Here is a 5,112-nt window from a genome sequence, read left to right as displayed (position 1 = left end):
TATTTATTTATCTACTTGCTGGCAGTCATCTTGCTGTACCGTCGCCAGTTAAAAAATGTTCATATTCTTTCCTTCATATGCTTTATGCTGCCAATCCAAATTGCTCATTATTCCACTCTTCTTTATGCCTTGTGCTGCCAGTCGTTACTATGAGCCCCAGTTTTCTGTAATTGCCTTGTTGCCGATTTATATTACATTTCTTTATGCTCGCCGGTATTCCCTGCAGTTGTGATATTTGTTCATTCAAGCACCCGTCAATAACTCCTTCGTTTTGTCCATCACACTTTTTGCTTTGAAGGTGGGGTTTTTTTTCTTCAGTAGTATATTTTCCGCAACGGGTTTTCTTCAAGCACATTTCTTGTTATTGTGGAAGTAAGTTTAGTAGATTTTCTATGTTCCTCGAAGTTCCAGGAGGTTGCTGCCTTGAGGCAGGGTCTTTGTGAATACTTAAGATGTTCTGCTAATGAAGCTTAGCAGGTTAGGCAGGATCATTTCAAGAGTTTAGCAGTCTGCTGACAATACTTGAATGATGGCCTTTGTCACTAGTTATGTAAGAACCTACATATTCATTAAACGCTCTGTGACTGCGTTCAGCAGTTCCAACAGTTTGATGGTGGTAAGGTGTTGCAGTTTTGCGCTCAATTTTGAGAAGCTTATACATTCCTCTAATAAGTTATTTGGTATTCTGCTCTCATGTCCGTCATGATTGTTTTCATACAACCATACATCAGAATGAAATGCTCGAATACCGCTTTAGCAACCGTCACATTGTGTTTACTTTGCACTGGAATTGCGACCAAGTATTTGGTACTGCGAGAAACTTCATACACAAAATACTGACAATAAGTCATCCCAAATTTCATGACGCCAACATTAAATTAATTAAAAGAACGCTAAAGAAAAATAATTACCCAGATCACTTAACCAATAACTTAATTCAACAAAAAATAATAGAAATGCAAAATATAATAAATCCATCACCAACTACAGATATGACAAATGAACCCAAAAGATACTTTAGCGTCACATTCGTTCCCAGGCTCTCAGAAAATTTCACAAACATTATACAAAAACCAAACTTATGCTTAGCCTACAAATCGAATTGCACACTAGCGACATGCTTCACAAAAACAAAAAGCCCAATAGACCAGCAACAACAAAGTAATGTAGTGTACGAAGTAACTTGCAAAGGCAACAACAACGAGAATTGCAACAAGATTTATATCGGGACTACGAAGCGAAATTTAAGCACCAGACTAGCAGAGCACGAAGCTGATATAAGAAAACAAAAACACAGCACAGCACTATCACAGCATGCAATAACAAACAACCACTCAGCTGATTTTGCCAACACAAGAATACTAGATAAGGAACGAAGAGAAAAGACGAGATATACTTTAGAGAGCCTACGTATAATGCAGAAAAGGGAATACACGATTAACAAGAAAGAAGACACCGATGAAATAGCCGCGACTTATTTGTTATGTTTATAGTTTAGTTTAGTATGACAAGAATACCACGAATGATGGTATCAACATTGTATGTTTATGTTTTTGTTAAATTTAATGCAACAATATCATTGTTTAGTTTTTTTAACGTAAATATTTAGTGCAACAAAAATCTACCATTTTCAGTGTAAGTTAGATATAAATGTTTAATGTGTGTTTTGAACTTTGTGCACCTATATGTAACACCTACTAATGTTGTTTTTGTGTTTTTTATGGATTTCTAAATAAACTTATAGTTACGCTCCTGAAGATGCTAAGAAAATCTTAGCGAAACGTTGAGCTGTAAGGTGGAAAAAGCTTTGTATTATTCGCACCCCACATAAATAGATCAGACCAGCTTATTATATACAAAATTAGACAAACTTTATATTTTAAAGTAAAATATATTATTTATAATGTAATCACTTTTAAAATTGTATTAAAAGTGAATCCATTTAATTTAATATTTTTAAAAGTTTAAAAATAAAATTATAACGTTTATTTTGAAAGTGTTAAATTTAAAATGTAAAGTGATCAATTTGCAGAAAAGTGTTAACATTTACATTTAAAGTGTTCACTTTATAAATCAAAGTGGCACTTTCTAATTAGAAGTGTTCACTTTGACATTTAAAGTGTTCACTTTATAAATCAAAGTGGCACTTTCTAATTAAAAGTGTTCACTTTGAAATCTAAAGTGTTCACTTTTTAAATCAAAGTGGCACTTTCTATTTAAAAGTGTTCACTTTGACATTTAAAGTGTTCACTTTATAAATCAAAGTGGCACTTTCCAATTAAAAGTGTTCACTTTGACATTTAAGAATTTAGAAGTGTAAACAAGATACAAGAATGACCAGTCAGGGTAAAATTATACCGGAAAACGACTTGCTGCGAATTTTTGGCAACGATATCCAAATTAATGAGCAGGGTGATTTAACGTACACGTGTGTTGAAGAAGAAACGGATCTCCTTAATCTGCTAAAGGAGTTTGATCTGGAAACACTTTTTCTTGGCCTAAAAAGTAAGTAAAAATTCTTCGGCAATATTAACACTTATGCATTATTATTAATGTTCCTTAGATGCTGGAATAACTTTTCGAAGCTTAAAATATTTGTCGAAAGAAGACATTGCGGAAGCAGTAAAAAATATTGGTCTTCGAGCAGAGATAAGAGAAAGTTGTTTTTCTGGCGCAAGTCAAAGGTAAATATAATATTAATTTTGAAGCTTATTTGCGACGTTAAGCACGTACATAGACACAATTAACATTTCAATATTACTACGTTTATAATTTAGCAAACTTATTTTTTCAGTTTGGAATAGAAGACGAAACGTTGAGCCAGACTTCAAAAGTTGTTGGTTGGCTATAAAACGCATTTGGATCACAGGTAAGAATATACAGTAAAAGGTTTTGTATTAAATTTTATGATAAATTGCATTGCAGCCCCTTTCAACATTTTTAAACGATAACTCAGCCGGAAAACAACTTATTCAATATTATGAGGAAAGGGCATGTTTTACGAATAAGCAACGCGATGCCCTCATTAAAATAATTTTAGAAGATGTCATGTTAACAAAGACAATGCTTAGACCAGAACACTTTGCTAGTATTGTGGAAGAAATAAATGGTTTATTTCCCAATGAAAAAGAGTCCCAAGTATTATTAAATAAAATAAAAATAAATAAAATGTAAGGCGCGATAACCTCCGAAGAGATCTAAGGCCGAGCTTCTCTTCCAATTTGCGTCGTGCTCCTCTTGATTTTTCCCTACAAATTGGCCGGACGGGACCTACATGTTTTATGCCGACTCCGAACGGCATCTGCAAGGCAGATGAGTTTTCACTGAGAGCTTTTCATGGCAGAAATACAATCGGAGCGCTTGCCAGACACTGCCGAGGGGCGACCCCGCTTAGAAAAATTTTCTTCTAATTGAAAAATCTTATTTCTAAAATTTTGATGTTGCTTTGCCCGGGAGTTGAACCCAGGGCATACGGTGTGATAGGCGGAGCACGCTACCATCGCACCACGGTGGCCGCCAAGTATTATTAACAACGATATATTTAAAAGAACATACTGTAAACTGATTTCTTTGAGGATTATTACTACATTCCTCGTCAAAGAAAAAAACCCATCAGGCAAGCTCTATTCCAAATATTTTAATTTAAAGACAAAGATTAGAAAGAGTAGTCCATCTGCGGAAAGATCTCTTTCGAGTGAAGTACGTGATCCATTAGTAGAAGAAAATGTTGAAGTTGACGAAACGCTGTCATTATGTTTAAAAACTTCGCTTCAAAAAGATGTCAGTAATTGGGATGAGGTTATTGACAAATGGCAAAAAACATTTACATTTCGGAAGAAGGATTTGGCAAAGCTTTCGAATTCTGATTTTTTGCAGCAGTGGCCAATTTTAAAAGACTCCAGAGCACCATTTCTGGTATTTAAAAAGAACTTTAACACAAAATTCAAGGATATACAAATTTTTATATTTTTTTTAGATTAATCTAGATTTCAATTTGATTTATCCACAAAAAGATAATCCTTTAAAAACAAAGTGGGATAATTTTAAAACCAAGATATTGAACTACTACTATGCCAACATACGGAATCAGCAATCAATAGATCTTCCGAACCAAGCAAAAACGACGAAAAAAATTGGTAAGTTGTTGTTAAATTAATAAAATAACACTAAATAATTTTTTTTTTAGATTGTCAAAGACTACATTTTTACAATTCTTCTCAATTCAGTTCTGCTGCCTTCAGCAAGATTTAGTGTAGATGGAAATACAAAAAAGAAAGCCACCATTAAGATGCTAATGAAAGCTTCGTATTGCAGTTAACAACAATTAGCGATTACTCAATACGAATAAAAGAAATTATCGGTAAATATTTTTATAATAAATAGACTGTACAGCCGTTTATAATTGTGGTAGGAGACTCTGAGGACGATCTTAAAACCTTTTATATTTATTTTGACAAAACTTTGTACAAACTAAATTCTTTTATTGAAAGTTTGGATATATGCTTTAAAATCTTTCACGTGTTTAATCTTAAATATCCTAAGATCTGCGAAATGCCATGGATATTTATCCAAAAGTATTTTTATGAATTAGATTCAAAATTTGATTTAAAAAGTTCAAATCTTACTTCATTGTTAACACACATGAATGAAAAAAATTAAATTTGTAAATTTTTCGATTGTAATAATGTATAAATGTTTCAGATGTTTTCAGTTATTTAAAAGTGTTGGTGTGCTAATAAGACATTTAAAACACATGCATTTATTGTCAAATAGAGATAAACTTCAATGCGAACAAAATAAATGTAAGCAAATTTTTTCTAACTTTAGTTCTCTAAAGCGACATTTGTTAACAAAAAAGAATATAATTTACACTTTACAAACACCAACAGAGTTACCCGCCACATCCTCCGGAATTAGGTTAGATGAACCCATTTTATCAGATGAACCTATCATAGTAACAATGCCAGACACAAGTTCACAATTTCATATAAATAGAGAAAAAACCATAACGGATTTAAAAAATAAGTCTTTAGCTTTATGTCTGCAACTATATTCAAAAAGTACCATGCCAAGAAAAGATGTTTTAAATACACAAAGCATAGTATCAGATTT

General features: G+C 32.7%; 1 pseudogene; it reads left to right on the top strand.

Moving 5' to 3' along the window:
- The first annotated feature begins 2,333 nt into the window (after nucleotides 1-2,333).
- LOC137234174 (uncharacterized) lies at nucleotides 2,334-3,641 on the top strand (annotated as a pseudogene).
- Nucleotides 3,642-5,112: the final 1,471 nt, after the last annotated feature.

This window comes from Eurosta solidaginis, chromosome X (genome assembly GCF_040869045.1).
Source record: "Eurosta solidaginis isolate ZX-2024a chromosome X, ASM4086904v1, whole genome shotgun sequence".
NCBI lineage: Eukaryota > Metazoa > Arthropoda > Insecta > Diptera > Tephritidae > Eurosta > Eurosta solidaginis.
The sequence above is the reverse complement of the archived record's forward strand: the minus strand, read 5'-3'. Positions and strand labels throughout refer to the sequence as shown.